Genomic DNA, 27,431 nt, shown 5'->3' on the forward strand with positions numbered 1-27,431 from the left:
TGTGGAAGAAAGCTGGGATGGAAGGAAGGCGATCATTAAGATGTGAGGAATTTTAGGGGGTGTCACAAACATTAGAATTTTTACAATTTAATATTTCTTAAAAGTATTTTTTTAAGTTTGTGTTTATGTATAAATATAACAAAAATTGCCATTTTAACCATTTTTAACTGTACAATTCAGTGGTGTTAGTTACATTCATAATGTTGCACTACCTTCACTGCCATACAGGACCAAAACTTATTTATCGTGCCAGAGAAACTGTCCCCACTAAGTAATAACTTATCCCTCCCTCCAGCCCCTGGTAAACTCTGATCTACTTTCTGAATCTAGGAATTTGTTTATTCTAGATATTTCATATAAGTGGAATCATCCAATATCTGTCCTTCTGTGACTGGTTTCTTTCACTCAGCATGATGTCTTCAAGGTTTATCCATGTTGTTGCATGTATCAGAACTCCTCTCCTTTTATGGCTGAAAAATATTCTACTGTGTGTATATAGCACATTGTATTTATCCATTCACATGATGATGGGGAACTGAGTTGTTTCCATCTTAAAAGCTTTTTGTGAAAACTTAATTGTAATGTTTTACCCATTTGTTTCTATACAGTTGTAAAAACATGCACTGGGCAAATGCCACTGTCAAAACCAGGACTGGCCTTTTCAGGGATTGGGAGTTTAAAACAATATCACCAGATTGCTCTACTCTCAGTTAAATTCAATGGGGAGAGCTGATTTCCATCAGTAGTCCCCATTGAGAGTTTGTAATTCTCTCTTGAAAGCAGCAGTTGTCTACAGCACTAAAAATATTTATATATTGTCAGTATATCCCCGGAAGGAGAAAGTAAACAGAGGCTGTGTCAAATCTGAGACCAAGGCTGGGCCACAGCTGTGTCCCTGGGGTGGAGACTCCACCAGAGCAGCGTGGAGCTACAGTTGTGCCAGGGACATGGTAGGTACCAGTAAATAGATTTTTGTACAAATGCCCATCAGTGTTCTTCAAGATATTAATAGGAATCTCAGAGTACAAAAAGTTCTGGAAGCCCCGTTAGTTTGGGAAACTACTGAAGTTGAACACAGGGCTTGCTGTATGTCCTCCCCGTGACTTTTACGTCCTGGTGGGTGCCAGGAATGTCCCAGGCAGGGGATAAGTGTGGCTGTTTCTTAGTGCCCCTGAACACGTGCTTTTTGGAGAAGGGGCAAAGAACTTATCAGTGGCTTTCAGTATAATAGTGTGCAAGGAACATAAGTTTGGAATCAGTGATCTTGCCAAGCCTCTTCATTTTGCATGCCAGTGTTCCCAGCAGCATTATTCACAATTGCCAAAAGGTGGAAGCAACTCAAGTGGCCATCAACAGATAATTGGATAAACAAAATGTGGTCTATCCACACAATGGAATATTATTCAGCCATAAAAGAAATGAAGTCTGGTGCATGCTGCAACATGGATGAACCTCAAAGATATCATGATGAGTGAAATGAGCCAGGCAGACAAGCTCAAATATTGTCTGTGCTCACTAATATGAAACAATTAGAATAAGCAAATTCATAGAGACAGAAGGTGGATTACAGGTTACCAGGGTCAGTAGAGGGAGGGGGAAATGGGAATTCATACTTATGGGTACAGAGTTTCTGTTTTGTGTGTTGAACAAGTTTTAGTAATAGAAGGTGGTACAATGGTAGCACAACATTGTAAGAGTAATTAATGACATTGAACTATACACTTAAAAATGATTAAAATGGCACATTTTATGCTATATAACATATGTGACCACAATAAACAAATAAAACACAGATACACACACAAGAGGCCCTTGGTTTAATGAAAGAGCTGGAATGTCAGAAAACCTAGGCTCAAATCTGCTCCTTACTGGTTGTTGTAATATTGGAAAACTATTCCTATGTATCCATTTTCCCATCTGAGGAAGAGAATTGGTTGACAATATGTAACTTTTCCTCTGGGCATGATAGAGTGCCTAGAACAAAGGAGGTGTTTAATAAATAAGTCTTAAAGTTATGACTGGACAACTGTCCCAGAGAGTACCAATTGGCCGGGGGTGACCAGTAAGTGAGGAGTGGAGTCTGGGTTTCTTGTCTTTTTTCTAATATTCCTTGTCCTGCACTACAATGGCTGATAATAGAAATTGCCCATGGACACATTTCTCTCATAAGCATAACAATTTCAATAGACGTTTCCAGATGTTTCCATTCCACAGAAGAATGAAGTTAATGGACATGTATCAGGCTCAAACCTAAGACTTAAAGAAAGATCACTGAGCAAGAGTGGCCATAAAAAATGTGTAGGTTGAGACATCAGCATTCCTGGGCAAACATAAACCACCTTTGGTCACATCTGGTCTCCATCAGGCCTGAAGTGTTACATAAATAAATGCAGGGTTTATGGGGTGAGGGGCCCTGCTGAGAAAGCCCAGGCTAGTTTCTAACTAAGCTCTGCTGACGAGGTGCAGGGGGCTGCCTGACAAGTCCTGGAAAATGCTCCTGACCCTCCCCCCTTGGACAGAGCTCTCAGCTCCCATCTATGTAGATGGATCAGGGATGCAGAGCTCTCCACAACCCACCTGGATGTGCCCCCAAAGGAAGTCTCTGTCTACAGCAACCTGGTGGAATTCAGTTCAAAAGTTAGGGAAGACCAAGGCACTTCAATGACCCTGTGAGTGTCATCATCCATCCATCCGTCTGTCCATCCATCCATTCAACCATCCACCTACTCATCCATCCACCCACCCATCCATCCATCCATCCATTCATCTGTCCATCCATCCATCTATGCATCCACCCATCCATCCATCCATCCACCCATCCATCCATTCACTTATTAAATAAATTTGAGCTCCTAGTATGTGCAAAGCACTATTATAGGCACAGAGAATCCAGCTGCAAACAAGTCAGGTGTGGATCTGACTCTTGTGCCACATTCCAGAGGGAGAGACAGACATTAAATAATTGCACCATTATTCATTGGGCAGGGAGATATATTCTTAGAAGCATTAGCAAGTGCTGTGAGAGTGTGAAATAGGAGATGCTTCCCATCTAGGAGGACAGAAAAGGCTTCTGTGAACCCAGAAGCCACCCAACCGGGGGCAGCCTCAGAGCTGCCTCAGCTGGTAGCCGTCTACACCGACTCTCTGCTGCAGCCTTGTTTGCTCTTTCCCAGTGCTGTTGGTTTTACTGTTCACTCTTTTTTCCAGCACATAAACCCCCAAAAAGTCCATCCCTTCTCTAGACAAAACCATTACTTTTATTCTAGTGTAAATCGCACCCACCCCACCCCACCCCACCCCACCAAACAATCTAACCAAAGGATTGAATCTCAAAAAGGAAAAGTCTCTGTACCACAGTGAAGGATGGAGAAAAACAAGAATTCCTACACATTGCCCCCTGACCCCCACCAAAGTCCCTTCCCCAGACGCCATCCATGGGCTCTAATTGAAGGCATTCTGAAGCTCTGTGTACAGAGCTTCCGATCACAGCACCCTGTGCTTTGTTTTCCAAAAGGAATGAAAAAACACAATCTTCCTTACTCCAACCCTCCCCCCACACTCACACACAAAGTTGGCCCTGCCTGTCAGGAGACATTTTTCCATCTGAGGTCTCTACCCTCTGCTTTGCACCCCTGCTTGTTGAACTAGACCCAGATGAGCTACACCAGGAAGAGAGATTTCCCTCCTCCTTGATGCAGGGAAGCTGTCATTGCACATACACAAACAGCCCCATTTCTTTGAGGATAACCATGGTAATCATGCCTTAGAGGTAATTACACTGGTCTTGTATCCTGTCTGTGGCAATGCCTGGATCTTCAAGAAAGGGAGCCTCTGGTTTTATGCTAGAGTATAATTTCTTTGTAGGGGCAGGGTTTTTATGCTACTCCTAAACCGGCTACCTGTGTCTTGACCATTCATTTCCACTGTGCAAAGTGGCAATTAGGGAGCCCCAAGGGCGGTCCCTGACAGATTTGTTCTTGTCTGTGACATGTATTTTGTGAGGTAGGAGAGAGGTCCTCTGTCTTCTGCAAGCTGCTCTTAAAATAAATACTGCAGGCTCCTCCAATGAGGATCTGCCTGGGAAGAAGAAGGGAATCTACTTGTGTCCAGTGGGTCTTTTATGTGCTTTGGAGGGTCAACCCAGGGAGAGGCACAAGGGGAAAAGAACCCTCCAGTCAACACCTACACATGGTCACTGGAAATATGGAATTTGTCCACAAGGTAACATGAGCTGATGGATGCATTGCCTGAAGGTGGAACCTAGGACAAGCTGCATCCCTAATTTTGTTGTTGTTTTTGTTCAGCTTAAAACATTCTTGGAGAAACTGATTTTTTTCATCAAAAACATCATGGTCTAAGAAACTGGTGTGTATGAACTTATTTACAGGACAAAGGCTCCGATGGTCACAATGCACAGCTCCGTGATGTTTTTGTAGGACCCCACAAAAGCTAAGAGAAAATAAGCTGTTCTTGAGAAATGGAAACAGAAGTCACCTTGGACATTCAGTCACCTTAATTTAGGGAGAAGAAGTTGAAGACCACGAGGTCAGCTGCATTGTCCAACATGACCCCTAATCTCCCAATGTCCAATACAACGTTGGCAATGCTGATGACATCCAACCATGACTATAATTATGCAGCTCAAACTCATGCTTTGCTGAGGCTGTGGAGCACTGAACTTTTATTCACTGTTTGAAATCTGAGTGCTGGGTTGGGCTCTTTGCTTTTCTTTTCATGTCAAGATCACTTACATAAAGAAAGACAGTCATCAAAATGCTTTTCTTGGGGCTCTGCTTACAGAATTTGGGCTTGTTTTAAACGGTTTTTGCTCTCATTTTGTAGGGAATGGTCAGGATAGGAAAGCAATTTCCTCTGTAATTGTTAGGAACGGTGCTTTGCCCATACCAACTCTCCGAAGCTTTTTTGCTGAAGAAAAGTAATATGAAATAAAGTGAGGCTCAGCCTGAGGTGCTCCCTGGAGAGGGAGGAAGATTTGATCACACATTTAACATTTTAAACATCATTTAAAGGAAAGCACAGTTCTTGTTTTCTCCTAAACTGAAACAGCAACATTAGGTAAAAGCTATCTTTGAACGCATAGATCTCTACCTTTCACTTTCTCCTTATCCTGCCTTCTTTTCCTTCCTTGTCCCTATCTCTATTTCTATAGTCTGTAATCTCCAAAAATTCTGTATATTCTCTATCTTTTCTAACATTTCCAAGTACTTACATTAAAAGCAACTGCAACAATCCTTCATTAATTTGGACCCCATTTTTTGTGAGTAAATAAGCAGATGAGTTTTGTCCCAATTGGCAAACGAAGTCACCATGGGCAAAGGAACTGCTTAAAACCCACCCAGTGTTTTGGAACAATTTTTGCATCTAGGATTTTTTTTAAAGGTATCATTTTGATTTGCTTCCCATGTTTAATATCACCCAATTTTTCTTTTACTGAGTCTGCTTCCTCATTGATTGAGTTGATAAACCCATGAGGAATTTTGGGGAAGGGCACATAGATCTGAGGATTAAAATATCTCTGCCAGATGGCAGACCTTCTGATTGCATACCCATCTCCCATGTGCTCAGCCTCCACCATAGTCCAGGGAGAAGGTAGAACAGAGACAAAGGAGAGCAAAGTGGGAGCTTGACTCAGAGTCTAAGGCAAGGAAAACACAGTAACACAAAAATGATGCCAGGCACAAGTTTTAAAAGATAAACTCTCGGAGGATAGGTGCCCTGATTTGTGTTTGTTTCATGTGGCACTCAAAACAAATTTTGCAACAGAAAAGTTTTAACAATTGTATGAGTTTTCTGACTGCTAAAACAAATACCACACAGTGGGTGGGCTGAACAACAGAAATTTATTTGCTCTGGGTTTCAGAGGCTGGAACGCTTGCTTCCTCCTCGGCCCCATATTCTTCTGCCTGGCTGGCAATCTTTGGGGTTCCTTGGCTTTTCCGACATGTGACAATGCACATGGTGGTGTCTTCTCTTGTCTCTTCCAGGTTCCACTGACTTCCAGCTCCTGGCTGCTCCCCGTGGCTCCTATTTCTGTGTCCAATTTCCTTTGCCAATAAAGGGTTCAGCCATATTGGATTAAAGCCCACCCTCTTTCAGTTTGGCCTCACCTTAACTAATAACCACTTTAAAGGTCCTACTGACAAATGGATTCACATACACGGGGAGTAGGATTTGCGTAAGAGACATGATTCAGTCCCCGCCAACAACCAACAAAAGGCCTAGTGTAGTGGATCATAACTTTTGAGTTTCATGGATCAGCAGTATTTCAAAAAGAAATTAAAACAACAAAACAAGCATTTATCATCATTCTCAATACATAAGAGAAAGGACAGTTTAACATCCAAACTATAAAAAGTACATAATCCCAGAATAAGGAACCATCTTTAAATAGAATAAACTTGACTTTATGAAAATCTCATTTCATTTTTGTGCATATTTTTCTAGCTTCATTATGGACTTGTAGAAACTTCATCCCTAAGATCCACTGGTTCTGTGTTTAGGACTATTAACCTGGAGCAAGGATGTCAAATGGGCTTCAATTTCAGTGCCAATTGCATTCCAGTTGCTGACTGGGACACCACGTTGAGAAGGATTCTGAAAGGGAGACCAGGCTCAACTATTACTAATTAGCAATATTTGAGATGGGCATTTTTGTGATTTAAAAATATGTTCATAAATTCTTTGGCACTCCTCTCATCAAAAGATAGAGTCTGATTCCCTCTCTTTAGACATAGACCAGTTTTAGTGACTTTCTTCTAACAAATAGAATGAGATAGAAATGATGCTGTGTGACTTTTGAAGCTAGGTCATAAAAGACAATGCAGCTTTTGCTTGGTTCTGTCTCTGTCTCTTGGAGCATTCACAATTGGAATCCAGCCACCATTGTGTGAGGAAGCTCAAGGTACACGAAGAGGCCATGTGTGGGTTTCCTGTCTAACAGCCCCAGCTGAAGTTCCAGCCATCAGTCAGCGTCACCCACCAGATGTGTGTGAGTCTGCAGACGATTCCAGCAGCCACCTTTGAGCTGCCCCAGCTGAAAACACATGAGGCAGAGATAAACTTTTCCTGCTAAGTCCTGCCCGTACTGCAGATTTGCGAGTTAACAAATTGTTTCAAGCAAATAGTTTTGGGGGTGGTTTGTCAAGCAGCAGTAGATAACCAAAACAGTCACAGAATGGAAAAGTGGCAGCAAATATTTGCCATCTTTATCCTAGAGCATCTGAAAAAAAAACCACTCAAAATTATTATTTTTCTACTAACCTATTCCTGTTTTCCTTTGGAACTTTAAAAATTTAAGATGATGAAAAAGGCCCAGGTCATGATATCAAGTAGTTACATTCAAATTTACTAATTCTCTATGTTGAGTTTAACATCTGCCAACCCTCTAAAAAATGATGTAGGGTTAACACAGCAGACAGCATGAGCTGAGTAAATGCAGAGCCTTTATTACTGGGAGTATGTTTTCTATGGTATTTTGTTGTCTTCCAGGCCAGACTGTTTGCAGCTGGTCTTCTCTTGGCAAGAAGTTCATCCAACAATGTATTTTCCCTCCTATAGAGACAAAACATTCCCTGGAAATCAGAGATTAAAAATATTCCCTTCATATCACTCAAAATAAATCTCCCCCAATAGCTTTGGGCAGAACAAACATGAACAGGGACCACGAGATTGCTTTCTTTGACCCCTCCAGATGCATCAAGTAGAAGTCCTTGCCAACTCACCAAAGCTCTCCAGTTAGAAACCCTCAATCTAAAAGACTTGGTGTTGACATCTGTGATCTGCTTTCTAAGATGGTTGCAACAGGAAAATGCAAGTTGGAGATTGAACCAGGGCCTGAGAATTTCAGAATTCAGAAAAGAGAAGTCCTATTTGCAAACATCTAAGGAGGTGCCCCTTCTAAGACCATGCTCCCTGGGCAAACATTCAGACGTGTTGAATGGTACTTTTCTAGGGCTCGGTCATTTTATTAGAAATTCTTTCTCTTCAGTGACTCCTATTGAAACATTGGAAATGTGATCTACCTCCCTTGTCCACTATCCTCAAGGTCACTGCATTACAAACCACACACAGACAGGTGATGGCTCATCTACCTATCTATCTATCTATCTATCTATCTATCATCTAATGTCATTTAGTTTAATTAAATTAGTATTTGTGTTTACATTTGAGTGTAAAATGATAGCTAAGACATACAGAGGTTCAGCCTTTAAGGACTCAAGCAGAGTGGAGACAGTTTGACACAAAACCACCTACTTTCAGTACAATGTAAGGAAAACAAATGAGCGAAGGCAGCTTCCTGGACAGCATGGCCTCTGTGCTCCCTTCTTAAGGATGAATTAAGTGAAAGAGACAAAAGTGACTGAAAGAATGGAGGGTTGTGGATAGGGGGACAGCATTGGCCAGGGTGCTGAGCAAGAAAGAGCCCAGTGCACGGAAAGATAGCAGGACACTGGGTACAGCCGGTGCGTCTGATGTGGCAGGAGTGTGGGTGCTCTACAGGCCAAACCGAAGGCAAGCAGAGACCATGGTGGGAGTGTGAGAAGTCAGGAAGCTGCAGGAGGGAGCCTAAACAGCAATTCAAGTACCATAGGATCAGTTGGGAGTATCTTTAAGCACCTGTCAGCTCATTCGTAGGAAACTGCAGACAAAGAACGGGTGCAGGATGAGATGGTCAGAGTGGGACAAGAGGGGCCTGCTGGGTCCACAAGTGAAGGACAATCTTGGGCAGAGTTTCCCACCTTCTCCTGCTGGAGTGCTCACTCCCTGCACATGACAGTCTAAGGAGAAGAGGGTTGGAAAGGCTGCAAAAGGAAGACCCAAAATCCATAAAGCATTTCTTGTTTATAAAAGTTGAAGCCCCTTAGTTTAGTTTTCAAAATCCTCCCCAACTTGGGCTTCTGTCTCCTTTTCCTCACTTGTCCCTCTTGACTGGCCTCAGTTTCCCACACCCCACTTTCATTGCACTCGTGCCTGCCTGAACCCACCTGAGCCCACACCACAGCATATCTGCCCTGCACTGCAGTAGTGTGAGGGGCAAGCTGCCTCCAGGCTCAACCTGCAAATGCACTGCTGTCCTTCTACCCTCAGACCTCAACTTGTCCAGTTATGGATGGGGAAGGAGTAAGAAATCTATTAGAGCAGGAGTGGCATGGGTGGCAGATCCCCCAGTTCTCGAATCTCACTCATTTGTTTGTCCCTTCTCCCTTCCTGATTGTGTTCCTGGATCTTTCCTAAGGGTTTGTGACTCTACCACTCTGGGAAGCCTCTTCTTTTGTCTTGTCTTTGACACCTAATTTCAACTCATGCTGCAGATCTGGGATCAAAAGCTACTCCTGAGGGAGGTTTTCCTGGACCCCTGGGTATATACACCCAGAGCTCCTTGTACCTTGCCCATATCACAATTTAAATTATGCTTTTAAAATTAAATTTTTACATTTATGTGTTCACTGTTGAATTCTCAGCTCCAAGAAGAAAGCTTGACATCTAGTAGGAGCCGAGTCAAGATGTACTGGCATGTGAGTGTATGAATCCTTCTGTGCAATCATTTGTTCAAAGCCCACCCCAGCACTGCATTATAGGGAGGCACAAGCCACAGCTGTTTTGTTCATCACTATATCCCCAATACCTGCACAGCACCCAGGGCTCTGTTATTTCCAATAAATATTCACTGAAAGATTGAATGAATCATGTACCAGATGCTACGGCTGCATAAGACATTACAACAAAACTTTAGTGGCTTAAAACAATGACATCATTATTTTGTTCACTAATCTGCCTCCTGGACAGGGATTGGGGAAAACTGGTCTCTGCACCACTTGGCAACAGCTGAGGCAGCTTGAAGAATGGGGATGGAATTGCCTCAACTGGGGACTGTAGTCAGAATACCTACACGTGGCCACTGCCCGTGCCGTTGGCTTCCACAGAACATGGCAGCTGGGTGCTAAGGATGAGTGTCCAAGGAAAGTGGGAGAGGAAGAGGGATGAGGGTTGAAGGAGTGAGTGTGTCAGGAAGAAGCTGCATTGCCCTTTTTGAAAAAATTAAGATAAAGTCACATAACATAAAATTATCCATTTTAAAGTGTACAATTCAGTGGCATTTAGTATATTCACATTGTCATGCAATAATACTGCTATGAACATTGGGGTTTTTTCAATTCTTTTGGTAGTGGAATTGCTGGGTCTTGTGGTAATTCTATGTCTTTTACCTTTTGAGGAATTGCCAAACATTTTCCATAGTGGCTGCACCATTTTACATCCTCACCAGACGTGTGTGAGGATTTCAACTTCTCTACATCTTCACTGACACTTGTTATTATCTGAATTTTGGATTATAGCCATCCTGGTGGGGGTGAAGTGGTATCTCATTGTAGTTTTTGTTCACACACCATACATTCTGTCCTAAGTGAACAATCATTGGTTCCCTGTATAGTTGTGTATTTGTGTATTCAGCACCATCGCCACTATCTACATAAGGACATCTCCATTTCTTCCGTAAAGAAGCGTAAAGAAGGAGGAAGAGTCAAAGAAGGCAGAGAGACAAAAGAAAAAGAAAAGAGAAAGAGAGAGAGAGAAAAAACAAAGCAAAACATGACAGCTAGAAAGCAACCAAAGGAAAGACAACATTAACCTGAAGTGGAATAAAGAGTTAAACAACATCACCAATGCCAGGAGTCCCATACCCTTCCCTTATCTGCCCCCCATATGCATTTAGTTTTGGTATATTGCCTTTGTTACATTAAAGGAAGCATAATACAATGATTCTGCTAACTACAGTCTCTAGTTTACATTGATTGTATTTTCCCCCCCAATCCCACCCTATTGTTAACACCTTGCAATGTTGACATTCATTTGTTCTCCCTCATGCAAAAACATATTTGTCCTTTTATTACAATCATTGAGCACCCTAGGTTTCCCTGAGTTATACAGTCCCAGTCTTTATCTTTCATTTTTTGTTCTGTTGTCCCACATGGTCTTAAACTTCCTCTTTCAACCATGCTTACAGTCATCTTTGTGCAGTGTACTTACATTGCTGTGCTACTATCTCCCAAAATTGTGTTCCAAACCTCTCACTCCTGTCTTTTCCTTTCTGTCTGCATTGCTTCATTTAGTGTTTCCTGTAGAGCAGGTATCTTGTTCACAAACTCTGCCATTGTCTGTTTGTCTGAGAATATTTTAAACTCTTCCTCACATTTGAAGGATAGTATTTCTGGATATAGGATTCTTGGTTGGTGGTTTTTCTTTTTCAGTATCTTAAATATATCACCCCACTTGCTTCTTGCCTCCATGGTTTCTACTGAGAAATGCACACATAGTCTTATCAAGCTTCCTTTGTATGTGATGGATCACTTTTCTCTTGCTGCTTTCAGGATTCTCTCTTTATCTTTGACATTTGATAATGTGATTATTAACTGTCTTGGCATAGGCCTATTCAGATCTATTCTGTTTGGGGTACGCTGCACTTCTTGGATCCATAGTTTTATGTCTTTCATAAAAGATGGGAAATTTTCTTTGATTATTTCCTCTATTATTGCTTCTGTCCCTTTTCCCTTCTCTTCTCCTTCTGGGACACCAATGACATGAACATTCTTGCTTTTCGTTTTGTCCTTAAGTTCCCAGAGACATTGCTCATATTTTTCATTCTTTTCTCTATCTGTTCTTTTGTGTGTAGGCTTTCAGGTGCCTTGTTCTCCAGTTCCTGAGTGTTTTCTTCTGCCTCTGGAGATCTGCTGCTGCATGTTTCCATTGTGTGTTTCATCTCTTGTCTTGTGCCTTTCATTTCAATAGATTCTGCCAGTTGGTTTTTTGAACTTTCAATTTCTACCTTATGTACACCCAGTGTTTTCATTATGCGGTTCATCTCTTTTGCCACATCTTCCCTAAACTTTTTTAATTGATTTAGTATTATTTATTTAAATTCCTGTATCTCAGTTGAAATGTAAGTTTGTTCCTTTGACTGGACCATAACTTCATTTTTCTTAGTGTAGATTGTAGTTTTCTGTTGTCTAGGCATGGTTTCCTTGGTAACCCCAATCAGGTTTTCCCAGACCAAAATGGGCTCAAGTCCCAGAAGGATGAAATATTCAGTATCTGGTTTCCCTGATGGTGTGTCTTAGAAAATTGGTACACCCTGTGATGCCTCAGGTCACTGTGCTATTCTGCCCAGCAGGTGGTGCCTGTCAGCCTGTAACTCCAGACTGGTATAAGGAGATATGGCCCGTGGCTGTTTTCCCCCAGGCTCTGGGGTCTGGTTCTGAATGGAAGGCAGGTAGTAGAGCTGGACCCCACTTCTTTACTCTTAGAGAAGATAGACCCCCTAGGGAGAGGTCATTCACATTTGAATGGTCTCTCTCTGCCTGTGCTGTCTCCACCCTTGTCTGGGTCAGAGTGCTGGGAACTGAAAATGGCTGAGGCTTTCTCCATTGAGCTGAAACAGGGATAGAAAGCCCCCTTCAGGACCAATCTGTGGTGACCCTCCAGCTTTCCAAGGTCAGTTATCACCAAAAGCCTTTGTCTGCTTGATGGAGATTCATATCTTGTATTGAGCAATCCATGCTTATTAATTAAAACCCCAGTTGGCGCTCAGCTGAACTATATTCACTTGCTCAGAGAGTGCTGCTTTCTAGCACCATGAGGCTTTATAGTTTGGACCATGGGGGGTGGGGCATCCCAGCTTGGATCCGCAGTTTCTACCTACAGATTTATGCTGTGATCTCAGGCATTCCTCCCAATTCAGGTTGGTGTAAGATGAGTGGACGGTCACATTTGTCCCCCCACAATTATTCTGGATTATTTACTAGTTGTTCCTGGTTGTTTATTAGTTGTTCCAGGGGGACTAACTAGCTTCCACTCCTCTCTATAATGCCATCTTAGGATCTCTGTGGCCATTTTTGAAAGATACAATCTGCCATAAATTATCTGGAGTTCAAGCTGCAGTCAGGAAACATAACTAAGTGATATAGTTGCATATTCATTTTCCTCTTCTGTTAACTCTGGACCTACTAAATGAACAGTTCAGCCATGCTCTTCTTTTTCTCAACACCTAGATTTCTTAAGCGAGCCTCTTGATATCTCTGATGCTCAGTTTTCCTCATCTTTAAAAAGAGAGGATCATTTATCTGCTCCATTTTAGTTACAGAATTCTTTTTCAATCTCATCCAAAATAGTAACAAATTTTTAACCTGTTTAGCTCTGAATTTCCCTATCCTTTAATATGAAGACCCTCTATCACTAAGAACCATTCTCAGCTGTTTATTTTCATTTCTTTTCTTTAAAAGGCTTAGAGCAAAGATTCATCAGGTAGTTAATAGTAGACCCCTGAAAAGCCCCATGATATTTGTATTTATATTTGGCTCTCGGGATCTGTAGTGTCAATCACATTATTTGGTTAGTAAGGGACAGAGATGGGTGTGGCACCAAGAGCCCCGTTACTGAAAAGGTTTAGTGTGGCCAGTCGTCTCAACCTCTCCTTCAAAACCAGAGCTCCCAGCAAGAAAGAAATAGATGAGAGAACATTCTCATGGTTAAAAGGTCAAAATATCCACATAATTCACACACATAATGATCTCTTTCTAAAGCCCCTGATCAGGAAAGGAATACATCTCTCTGCTTTTATGCCTAATTATCATTTCATGTGCCAAAATTCAAATGCAAATATGATCTTCCAGAAATAAATATCAAGCATGCCTTAAAATAAATTAACCAGGCTTTAAAACCTCTAAAAACTGAAAAATAGCATTGGATCTGAAGAGGTAAATCATGTTGAATAGATTTACCATTTCTGACTCCAATTACTTTTCCATTCTGAAAGCAACCTATTAATACAGCTTTCCAAAACAAACAAACAAACAAACAAAAAATCAAAATAGCAATGAAAGGGTTTGGAAACAACATTCAAATTTATATCACGTTAAAAATTGTGTACAACCTTTGGAAATATGTTTGAGCAGACTTTACAGCTTCACTGCTTCTGTGAAATTGGTTTTCTTTGAAAGAGAGAATATGAATTTTCTTAAATCTTTATTATTTGTTGTACTCCATCAGAGTCCCCATGACCTAGCATTCTGTTCTGCATTTATTTTTCTAAGGAGAGAACTGGGTACATCTGTGAATTAAAGCCATACAGCTGACCCAAGCCAGGAGGGAACAAATTTATTACCGGGTTCATTGTTCCTGCTCTGTGGGAAACCCCCATACAGTAAATTCAGATTGAGGAACAAGGATGAAGGAATAATGTGCAAAAGATCAATGCTTACCAAATTATGAAAGGAATTTTGAATGCCTCATTCAATAACCAATGCCTCCTAAAGCAACCCCCACGGATAGCCCGAAGCAAAGAAACATCTGCTTTCAGTATGGTTGGAGCCCATAGCTGAAAGCACAGTTCAAACTGTTCTTTAAAAGAACTTATCATGGCCCTAGATTCTGTAACATTCTGCAGGGAGAAATTTTGCTGTTAAAAAAAATAAAATAAAATAAAACTTGACCATCTCTTAGATGGTCATCATATCTAAATTATATATAAGAGTTAAAAAATAGAAATCAAGCCATGCACCAAGCAGCAAGCATATCCCTGTTTTAAGCTGATCCAACCGATCTCTTTAGTAAGAGTGAGGCTTGACTCAAGTTCCCAGCATCCATGAATTTGGGCTTGAACAGCTTCTAAAAGGTCATTGTACGAAAGTCTCCCAGATCCTGAAACATAAACATTGCATAATAAAAAAGTTTTTTCTAAAAAAAGATGTTTTCCATCATTTTCTCAGCTGTCTTGAGTTAATGGGCTGCTTCTCTGAGAACTAGAGAGATTAGCCATAATAGGAGATACAGATGGCACCGTGCTAACCACAGGGGACTGAGCACTGGGCTCTTTGCACAGCTGCTTCCTGATTGACTTTCCTTCTTCCATAAACACTTGGGTGAGCTGCTGGTTTGGAAGCAGAGCCGGGAAAGCAGAGACCCTTTGATGTTCGGGGAGAGTGCAAGTGGACATAGATTTCAGTGAACACTGAACTAGGTCAAGAAACTCAGTGGAACTTCTCCAACCCTCCGGAGTATAAGGATTTATCAGCTACTTATGGAAAGAGATGTCTGTTCTGAGCAACATTTTGGAAATTTGCTTTGGAAGGTCACAAATGCTACATCCACTCACCACCTTGCCCCTTTGCAAAATAATGATCGTTTCAAAGGGCCAGAATTAATAGAAACATTTCCATTCTTTATTTCTATAATGACAGGTCAAGGTTTCCCTTACAAACTCTCTGTTGAAATATTCCCACACAAGGATTGAAATCTACACACAAAAACCAGGACCTCAGAAGTGCCTGGAAACCAGTGGCCTATACCAGAAGTGAAACGGATGTGTCTATATTTAGGCTGCATCAGTTAGAAGCAGGAGCTGGGATATAGTGAGCAGAGTTATGGAGACACAGTGACGGGGTGTGGGCAAACAACGAATGTCTGGACATGAAATTATAATCCCAACTGGAAAAGGGGTTCAGCTCTGTAATCTGATCTGGGGTGATGTGCTGCAAATCATATAAAGGCAGCTTGTGAGTGGATCTGAGGGTATGTCCAGATCACATGGTGGACAGGGCACAGAAACTACCTTAGTTATGTAGTGTTTCTGAGCTTCTGGTCGTGCATCTCCAAACTGATGTGAATGATACTTCCCTAATAAGCCTGTTGGGAGGATTTTGCAACTGGACAGAGTTTATAACCAATACAGGTTAGTTCCTTTCTTGCCCTTTCCATCTCCTTATCTGTATTAGTTAGGGTTCTCTAGGGAACAGAATCAACAAGAGATATCTATAAATATAAGATTTTATAAAAGTGTCTCACACAGCTGTGGATATGCCCGAGTCCAAATTCTGTAGGGCAGACAGCAAACTGGCAACTCCAATGAAGGTGTTCGATGGACTCCTCAGGAATGAACTGGCAATTCAATGAACTCCTCAGGAAATGCTTTGCTGGTCAGCCGAAGAAGTGAAAGTCCTCTATCTGTCTTGCTTAAAAGTCTTCAACTGATTGGATTAAATCATTGCATTCTCTCATTGTGGAAGACACGCCCTTCGTCAATGTAATCAGTCACAGCTGCAGCCAATTGACTGATGATTTAATAAACCAGACTTCTGGTTTATTAACCAGCCACAAATGTCCTTGCAGTAATGGTTAGGCCAGTGCTTGCTTGACCAGACACCTGGGCGCCATCACCTGGCCAAGTTGACACATGAACCTGACCATCACATTATCTAACTCTGAGATGCCAGATAAGTTATATCTTAGCATGAATATGTAGAAGACAGGACACAAGCTCCTGTTCTGCATTTTACCTTCCTGCTATATCATATTCTCAGAAACTTTTTCTATTCCTGAAACTTCTTATAAAATAAAAAATATTTATTATCTTGCAGTTTCTCTGAACCAGGAGTCCAGGCTTGGCTTAGCTGGGTTCTTCTGCCTGAATGTGTCTCACAGGGCTGGGGCTGGGGTTGAGGTCTCACTGCTGGAGGATCTTGTTATATTCAGGGAACCATCATCTCTCCAAGCTCAGTGAACAGAGACTTATTCTGCTCTGCAGGAATAAGGGCCTGAAGACCACTTTTAGGAAGCCAGCCCAGAGCCTCACTGATTCAAACTCCAGCAGGCCATAAAGCACATTTTTCACAAGACGGAGGGCTTTTCAGATTGGAAGAGCCCTTAGTTGTTATGATTCCAAATTGTTTCATTTCAGTAATGAAGACAATGAAGTCCAAAGGCTTGATTTGTCCATGTGAAAGAAGCAGTGCCCGAGAGTCCTCCCCAAGGCTCTTTCCCCACCTCCATGCTTGGTGAAGGCAGTTCTAAACCCAACCTTCTCTGAAACACCGGGTCCCTGGCTTGTAAGCAAATGGAATGTACCCCCAATAGCTGCATGTATAGGACAATGGTGAGAAGTAAATAGGACCCTCTCAGGGACATCCCAAGTCCTGCAGAAATGATCAACTGGATTCTTATGGGAAAACGGCTACCAATAAGAACTTAGCAATCACTAAAACATCAGTCCTGGCAAAATAATTCTAAAATCTTTCCTTGAGGACGTTTTTAAGCTCAATAAGTCTCTTGAAGGGAGGGACCATGGGTTTTCAATTGATACATCCCAAATGTGCCTCAGTCCTGTCACACTTCATGAAGTTAAACAAATGTGTATTGAATAGATGAACAAACAAGCAAATCTCAAAGCTTTCATGTCTTTGATAAGTTGAAAAACATCAATAAAAAGCCTAATTCAATAATTAATGATCATTTTTAGAACAAAGTTCCATTGCAGTGAAATTTGTGGGATGGATATAAGATTTTTTTTTAGCCATTTTATTTTGAAATAATTATAGATTGACTGGAAGTTGCAAAAATTGTACAGAGATGTCCTACTCAATTTTTCATAATGGTTACATATTGCATAACATATTGCATAATTGTAATACAATGTCAAAACCAGGAACTGACATTGATACAATGTGTGCCTGTAGTTCCTTGCTATTTATCACATGTAGATTTCTGTAACTGCTACTGCAATTGAGATACAGAACTATTCCATCTCTGCAAAGAGCTCCCTCCTGTACCCTTTTATGGTCACATATGCCCCTCTCCACATCTCCCACCTCACTCCTTGTAACACCTGGAAGCTGCTGAGCTGTTCTCCATCTTTATAATTTTGTCATTTTAAAAATATTTTATAAATGGAATGGTGCAGTACATGATCTTTTGAGATTGGCTGTTCTCACTCAGCATAATGCCCTTGAGATCATGGACATTGTGTGTATCAATAGTTCATTTCTTTTCACTGCTGAGTTGTACTTCATGATACAGATGGACTGTGATTTGTTTAGCCATTCACCTAGGGAAGTTGCTTCCAGTTTTTGGCTATTACAAATAAAATTGCTGTGAACATTCCTATAGAGGTTTTTGTGCAGAGGTAAATTTTTATTTATTTGGGATGAATGCCCAGAGTGCTATTCTGGGTTGTATGGTAAGTGCATTTTAGATTTTTAGAAATGTCCCGTGATATTCCAGAATAGCTGTACCATTTTATATTTCCACCAGCAATGTATGAAATGTGCAGTTTCTCTGCATCATCTCCAGCACCATGTACTGCAATTTTTTTTTAATTTAGCTGTTTTCCTAAGTGTGATAGTCAGTCCTTAATTTGCATGTCTTTAATGGCTCATGAAGTTAAGCATCTTTTCAGGTGCTTTTTTCCCATCCATATATTCTGTTTTGTAGTAAGTTTTGTGATTTCTTTAATATTCTAGATATAAGTCCTTTGTCGGATATATGGTTTGCAATTATTTATCCCAGTCTGTATCTTGTCTTTTCATTGTCTTCACCTGGGCTTTCTCACAGCAGCAACTTTGATGTTGATGAAGTCTAGTTTATTGATTTTTTTTCTTTTATAGATTTGCTTTTGGTGTCACGTTTTAAGAATGCTTCACCAAGCCATAGGCCATGAAGATTTTCTCCTGTTTTCTTCTTAAAGTTCCACAGTTTCATGCTTTTCATTTAACTCTATCCCTAATTTTGAGATAATTTTTGTATAGGTGTGAGGTTAGTCAAGGCTCATTTTTTTTACCTATGGATGTCAATCACTTTAGCATCATTTGTTGAAAAGACTGGGATATAAGATTTTTTTAAAAGTTGTTTTAATACCATTTTATTTCCAAATATATGCTTGAAATTACATTTCTTTGAGAGAGGATTTGACAGTGAAAGCCCCTTCTAAAAGGCTCAAAGGCCTCCCTGGCCAACTTTGCTGATTGATGAGGTCCTACACTGGGTCATGGTTTGATGGCTGGGTAGGTTTCCCATTGTGGGCAATATGACAGTGCAATGGCTAGCTGATAATTTAATGAAATTAATTTAACGAAAGCTCTCCCTGTGTTCAGTGCTATAGTAACAAGCACTTTTTTTCAATTAACACAGGCACCCAGAACTTGCTCTGGGTGTACATACAGCATGTTTGTGGCCACTGACTGCCATTTGTAACTGCAGGACCTTGCCCTGTGCAGAGTAAAAATAAATAAACAAACACACAAATGAATGACTACATGAATGGTAAGTCAATAAAATATTGTCAGTATGACTTACAGTATGGCTTTAGTTCATTAGGCAACACTTTTCCCTTCATTCTTAATAAGGAAATGTAACTTAAATTTTCTCTCTCACCCTCAAAGCAAGAATAATTTGCTATGTGTGTTTTGCAGCACTGACATTGGGCACGCTTTCTCCTTTGGGCCTGGTTTAGATAAAAAGCTGTGGCAACAATGACTTTCATTCTATTGTCCTACAAGGCTGTGCCAGTTTGTATGTATTATGTCCTCTAAAACACCATGTTCTTTAATGCAATCTTGTGGGAGCAGATGTGTTAGTGTTGATTTGGTTGGAATCTTTGGATCAGGTTGTTTCCCTGGAGATGTGACCCACCCAACTGTGGGCAATACCTTTGATTAGATTATTTCCTTGGAGGTGTGGTCCTACCCATTCAGTGTGGGTCTTAATTAAATCACTGGAGTCCTATAAGAACACACAGTCAGAAGGAGCTCAGTGCTGCAGCCAAGAGAGGCACTTTGAGAGCTGAGAGAGGAACTGGAACACAACCAGGAATCAGCAGATGCCAGCCATGTACCTTCCCAGCTAACAGAGGTTTTCCAGATGCCATTGGCCTTCCTTCAGTGAAAGTACACTTGTGTTGATGCCTTCATTTGGACATTTTCTTGGCCTTCAGCCTGTAACTTTGTAACCAAATAAATCCCCTTTATAAAAGCCAATCCATTTCTGGTATTTTGCATAATGGCAGCATTAGCAAACTGGAACAGAGGCTCTCTAGGAATCTTACTTGTGAGGTTGAGGTTCTTTTTCTTCTTCGGTCACACCAGGCATACACCTTGACCTGATTACTCTATCAGTTATTTAGTTTTTCACATTTTGCCCCTTAGGTCACGAAGTCTTCTTTGGGGGTGGAGGTGGATGAGCTTTGGGGCAAAGTCCTGGTGGTAGCAGGGAGAGAATCCCTGTAGCTGCTTGATTCGCGTCCCTCTCAGGTCTCTCAACCACACCTAATATTCACTTTAGTACATGGAGAGACGTGCAAGCTGGGAAGATGGTGGGGTTGCCATCCCAACTCCAGGAATTGGGCTCAGGTAGAAGCACAGGTAGAATCCTCTGGAGAACATTGGTCCCAGCTGATTTTCGGTAGATCACTCAGTCAACATCCAAAGCAAGGCTGTGTTCTGCATGATTCTGAGAAAGGAGCACTGGGAGAATATTAACAGAATAATACGAAACCCCACTTCTTTCCACCTCTCTCCCCATGGCTCACTACAGATGGTGGAATAAATTGAGTGCCTCTTGTGCATCTGGAACTGTGCTTTACACAAGGACACTGACAAGCCAGGCCAGTCAACAGGCATTTCCATCTTGTTATTTCATCCTCTACAACCTTAATACTCAACCAAATACTGAAAGCCCAGAGGACTTTCAATAAATGATTTTTAATTTTTAAAAATACCAAAACAAGTCATATAAAAGAATACTTGGAAGAGGCGGGGCAAGATGGCAGACTGGTGAGCTGTAAGTTTTAGTTACTCCTCCAGGAAAGTAGGTAAAAAGCCAGGAACTGCGTGGACTGGACACCACAGAGCAATCTGTCTTTGGGCATACTTCATACAACACTCATGAAAACGTGGAACTGCTGAGATCAGCGAAATCTGTAAGTTTTTGCAGCCAAGGGACCCGCGCCCCTCCCTGCCAGGCTCAGTCCCGGGGGAGGAGGGGCTGTCAGCTCCGGGAAGGAGAAGGGAGAACTGCAGTGGCTGCCCTTATCGGAAACTCATTCTACTGATTCAAACTCCAACCATAGATAGACTGAGACCAGACACCAGAGAATCTGAGAGCAGCCAGCCCAGCAGAGAGGAGACAGGCATAGAAAAAAAACAACACGAAAAACTCCAAAATAAAAGCGGAGGATTTTTGGAGTTCTGGTGAACACAGAAAGGGGAAGGGCGGAGCTCAGGCCTTGAGGCGCATATGCAAATCCCGAAGCAAAGCTGATCTCTCTGCCCTGTGGACCTTTCCTTAATGGCCCTGGTTGCTTTGTCTATTAGCATTTCAATAACCCGTTAGATCTCTGAGGAGGGCCGTTTTTTTTTTGTTGTTTTTTTTGTTTTTTTTTTAAATCCTTTTTTCTTTTTCTAAAACAATTACTCTAAGAAGCCCAATACAGAAAGCTTCAAAGAATTGCAATTTGGGCACATCAAGTCAAGAGCAGAACTAAGAGAGCTCTGAGACAAAAGGCAATAATCCAGTGGCTGAGAAAATTCACTAAACAACACAACTTCCCAAGAAAAGGGGGGTGTCCGCTCACAGCCACCATCCTGGTGGACAGGAAACACTACTGCCCATTGCCAGCCCCATAGCCCAGAGCTGCCCCAGACAACCCAGTGTGACGGAAGTGCTTCAAATAACAGGCACACACCACAAAACTGGGCGTGGACATTAGCCTTCCCTGCAACCTCAGCTGAATGTCCCAGAGCTGGGAAGGTGGAGCAGTGTGAATTAACAAAGCCCCATTCAGCCATCATTTGAGCAGACTGGGAGCCTCCCTACACAGCCCAGCAGCCCAGAACTGCCCTGGGGGGACGGCACTCACCTGTGACATAGCACAGTCATCCCTCAACAGAGGACCCAGGGTGCACAGCCTTGAAGAGGGGCCCACTTGCAAGTCTCAGGAGCCATACGCCAATACCAAAGACTTGTGGGTCAGTGGCAAGGACAAACTGTGGCAGGACTGAACTGAAGGATTAGACTATTGCAGCAGCTTTAAAACTCTAGGATCATCAGGGAGATTTGATTGTTAGGGCCACCCCCCCTCCCCGACTGCCCAGAAACACGCCCCACATACAGGGCAGGCAACACCAACTACACACGCAAGCTTGGTACACCAATTGGGCCCCACAAGACTCACTCCCCCACTCACCAAAAAGGCTAAGCAAGGGAGAACTGGCTTGTGGAGAACAGGTGGCTCGTGGACGCCACCTGCTGGTTAGTTAGAGAAAGTGTACTCCACGAAGCTGTAGATCTGATAAATTAGAGATAAGGACTTCAATAGGTCTACAAACCCTAAAAGAACCCTATCAAGTTCAGCAAATGCCACGAGGCCAAAAACAACAGAAAATTATAAAGCATATGAAAAAACCAGACGATATGGATAACCCAAGCCCAAGCACCCAAATCAAAAGACCAGAAGAGACACAGCACCTAGAGCAGCTACTCAAAGAACTAAAGATGAACAATGAGACCATAGTATGGGATATGAAGGAAATCAAGAAGACCCTAGAAGAGCATAAAGAAGACATTGCAAGACTAAATAAAAAAATGGATGATCTTATGGAAATTAAAGAAACTGTTGACCAAATTAAAAAGATTCTGAACACTCATAGTACAAGACTAGAGGAAGTTGAACAACGAATCAGTGACCTGGAAGATGACAGAATGGAAAATGAAAGCATAAAAGAAAGAATGGGGAAAAAAATTGAAAAACTCGAAATGGACCTCAGGGATATGATAGATAATATGAAACGTCCGAATATAAGACTCATTGGTGTCCCAGAAGGGGAAGAAAAGGGTAAAGGTCTAGGAAGAGTATTCAAAGAAATTGTTGGGGAAAACTTCCCAAATCTTCTAAACAACATAAATACACAAATCATAAATGCTCAGTGAACTCCAAATAGAATAAATCCAAAAACACCCACTCTGAGACATATACTAATCACACTGTCAAACACAGAAGAGAAGGAGCAAGTTCTGAAAGCAGCAAGAGAAAAGCAATTCACCACATACAAAGGAAACAGCATAAGACTAAGTAGTGACTACTCAGCAGCCACCATGGAGGCAAGAAGGCAGTGGCACGATATATTTAAAATTCTGAGTGAGAGGAATTTCCAGCCAAGAATACTTTATCCAGCAAAGCTCTCCTTCAAATTTGAGGGAGAGCTTAAATTTTTCACAGACAAAGAAATGCTGAGAGAATTTGCTAACAAGAGACCTGCCCTACTGGAGATACTAAAGGGAGCCCTACAGACAGAGAAACAAAGACAGGACAGAGAGACTTGGAGAAAGGTTCAGTACTAAAGAGATTCGATATGGGTACAATAAAGGATATTAATAGAGAGAGGGAAAAATATGGCAAACATAAACCAAAGGATAAGATGGCCGATTCAAGAAATGCCTTCACGGTTTTAACGTTGAATGTAAATGGATTAAACTCCCCAATTAAAAGATATAGATTCGCAGAATGGATCAAAAAAAATGAACCATCAATATGTTGCATACAAGAGACTCATCTTAGACACAGGGACACAAAGAAACTGAAAGTGAAAGGATGGAAAAAAATATTTCATGCAAGCTACAGCCAAAAGAAAGCAGGTGTAGCAATATTAATCTCAGATAAAATAGACTTCAAATGCAGGGATATTTTGAGAGACAAAGAAGGCCACTACATACTAATAAAAGGGGCAATTCAGCAAGAAGAAATAACAATCGTAAATGTCTATGCACCCAATCAAGGTGCCACAAAATACATGAGAGAAACACTGGCAAAACTAAAGGAAGCAATTGATGTTTCCACAATAATTGTGGGAGACTTCAACACATCACTCTCTCCTATAGATAGATCAACCAGACAGAAGACCAATAAGGAAATTGAAAACCTAAACAATCTGATAAATGAATTAGATTTAACAGACATCTACAGGACATTACATCCCAAATCACCAGGATACACATACTTTTCTAGTGCTCACGGAACTTTCTCCAGAATAGATCATATGCTGGGACATAAAACAAGCCTCTATAAATTTAAAAAGATTGAAATTATTCAAAGCACATTCTCTGACCACAATGGAATACAATTAGAAGTCAATAACCATCAGAGACTTAGAAAATTCACAAATACCTGGAGGTTAAACAACACACTCCTAAACAATCAGTGGGTTAAAGAGGAAATAGCAAGAGAAATTGCTAAATATATAGAGACGAATGAAAATGAGAACACAACATACCAAAACCTATGGGATGCAGCAAAAGCAGTGCTAAGGGGGAAATTTATAGCACTAAACACATATATTAAAAAGGAAGAAAGAGCCAAAATCAAAGAACTAATGGATCAACTGAAGAAGCTAGAAAATGAACAGCAAACCAATCCTAAACCAAGTACAAGAAAAGAAATAACAAGGATTAAAGCAGAAATAAATGACATAGAGAACAAAAAAACAATAGAGAGGATAAATATCACCAAAAGTTGGTTCTTTGAGAAGATCAACAAGATTGACAAGCCCCTAGCTAAACTGACAAAATCAAAAAGAGAGAAGACCCATATAAACAAAATAATGAATGAAAAAGGTGACATAACTGCAGATCCTGAAGAAATTAAAAAAATTATAAGAGGATATTATGAACAACTGTATGGCAACAAACTGGATAATGTAGAAGAAATGGACAATTTCCTGGAAACATATGAACAACCTAGACTGACCAGAGAAGAAATAGAAGACCTCAACCAACCCATCACAAGCAAAGAGATCCAATCAGTCATCAAAAATCTTCCCACAAATAAATGCCCAGGGCCAGATGGCTTCACAGGGGAATTCTACCAAACTTTCCAGAAAGAACTGACACCAATCTTACTCAAACTCTTTCAAAACATTGAAAAAAATGGAACACTACCTAACTCATTTTATGAAGCTAACATCAATCTAATACCAAAACCAGGCAAAGATGCTACAAAAAAGGAAAACTACCGGCCAATCTCCCTAATGAATATAGATGCAAAAATCCTCAACAAAATACTTGCAAATCGAATCCAAAGACACATTAAAAAAATCATACACCATGACCAAGTGGGGTTCATTCCAGGCATGCAAGGATGGTTCAACATAAGAAAAACAATCAATGTATTACAACACATTAAAAACTCGAAAGGGAATAATCAATTGATCATCTCATTAGATGCTGAAAAAGCATTTGACAAAATCCAACATCCCTTTTTGATAAAAACACTTCAAAAGGTAAGAATTGAAGGAAACTTCCTCAACATGATAAAGAGCATATATGAAAAACCCACAGCCAGCATAGTACTCAATGGTGAGAGACTGAAAGCCTTCCCTCTAAGATCAGGAACAAGACAAGGATGCCCGCTGTCACCACTGTTATTCAACATTGTGCTGGAAGTGCTAGCCAGGGCAATCCGGCAAGACAAAGAAATAAAAGGCATCCAAATTGGAAAAGAAGAAGTAAAACTGTCATTGTTTGCAGATGATATGATCTTATATCTAGAAAACCCTGAGAAATCAACGATACACCTACTAGAGCTAATAAACAAATTTAGCAAAGTCGCGGGATACAAGATTAATGCACATAAGTCAGTAATGTTTCTATATGCTAGAAATGAACAAACTGAAGAGACACTCAAGAAAAAGATACCATTTTCAATAGCAACTAAAAAAATCAAGTACCTAGGAATAAACTTAACCAAAGATGTAAAAGACCTATACAAAGAAAACTACATAACTCTACTAAAAGAAATAGAAGGGGACCTTAAAAAATGGAAAAATATTCCATGTTCATGGATAGGAAGGCTAAATGTCATTAAGATGTCAATTCTACCCAAACACATCTACAGATTCAATGCAATCCCAATCAAAATTCCAACAACCTACTTTGCAGACTTGGAAAAGCTAGTTATCAAATTTATTTGGAAAGGGAAGATGCCTCAAATTGCTAAAGACACTCTAAAAAAGAAAAACGAAGTGGGAGGACTTACACTCCCTGACTTTGAAGCTTATTATAAAGCCACAGTTGCCAAAACAGCATGGTACTGGCACAAAGATAGACATATAGATCAATGGAATCGAATTGAGAATTCAGAGATAGACCCTCAGATCTATGGCCGACTGATCTTTGATAAGGCCCCCAAAGTCACTGAACTGAGTCATAATGGTCTTTTCAACAAATGGGGCTGGGAGAGTTGGATATCCATATCCAAAAGAATGAAAGAGGACCCCTACCTCACCCCCTACACAAAAATTAACTCAAAATGGACCAAAGATCTCAATATAAAAGAAAGTACCATAAAACTCCTAGAAGATAATGTAGGAAAACATCTTCAAGACCTTGTATTAGGAGGCCACTTCCTAGACTTTACACCCAAAACACAAGCAACAAAAGAAAAAATAGATAAATGGGAACTCCTCAAGCTTAGAAGTTTCTGCACCTCAAAGGAATTTCTCAAAAAGGTAAAGAGGCAGCCAACTCAATGGGAAAAAATTTTTGGAAACCATGTATCTGACAAAAGACTGATATCTTGCATATACAAAGAAATCCTAGAACTCAATGACAATAGTACAGACAGCCCAATTATAAAATGGGCAAAAGATTTGAAAAGACAGTTCTCTGAAGAGGAAATACAAATGGCCAAGAAACACATGAAAAAATGTTCAGCTTCACTAGCTATTAAAGAGATGCAAATTAAGACCACAATGAGATACCATCTAACACCGGTTAGAATGGCTGCCATTAAACAAACAGGAAACTACAAATGCTGGAGGGGATGTGGAGAAATTGGAACTCTTATTCATTGTTGGTGGGACTGTATAATGGTTCAGCCACTCTGGAAGTCAGTCTGGCAGTTCCTTAGAAAACTAGATATAGAGCTACCATTCGATCCAGCGATTGCACTTCTCGGTATATACCCGGAAGATCGGAAAGCAGTGACACGAACAGATATCTGCACGCCAATGTTCATAGCAGCATTATTCACAATTGCCAAGAGATGGAAACAACCCAAATGTCCTTCAACAGATGAGTGGATAAATAAAATGTGGTATATACACACGATGGAATACTACGCGGCAGTAATTAGGAACGATCTGGTGAAACATATGACAACATGGATGAACCTTGAAGACATAATGCTGAGCGAAATAAGCCAGGCACAAAAAGAGAAATATTATATGCTACCACTAATGTGAACTTTGAACAATGTAAAACAAATGGTTTATAATGTAGAATGTAGGGGAACTAGCAGTAGAGAGCAATTAAGGAAGGGGGAACAATAATCCAAGAAGAACAGATAAGCTATTTAACGTTCTGGGGATGCCCAGAAATGACTATGGTCTGTTAATTTCTGATGGATGTAGTAGGAACAAGTTCACTGAAATGTTGCTATATTATGTAACTTTCTTGGGGTAAAGTAGGAACATGTTGGAAGTTAAGCAGTTATCTTAGGTTAGTTGTCTTTTTCTTACTCCCTTGTTATGGTCTCTTTGAAATGTTCTTTTATTGTATGTTTGTTTTCTTTTTAACTTTTTTTTTCATACAGTTGATTT

This window comes from Choloepus didactylus, chromosome 10 (genome assembly GCF_015220235.1).
Source record: "Choloepus didactylus isolate mChoDid1 chromosome 10, mChoDid1.pri, whole genome shotgun sequence".
Lineage (NCBI taxonomy): Eukaryota > Metazoa > Chordata > Mammalia > Pilosa > Megalonychidae > Choloepus > Choloepus didactylus.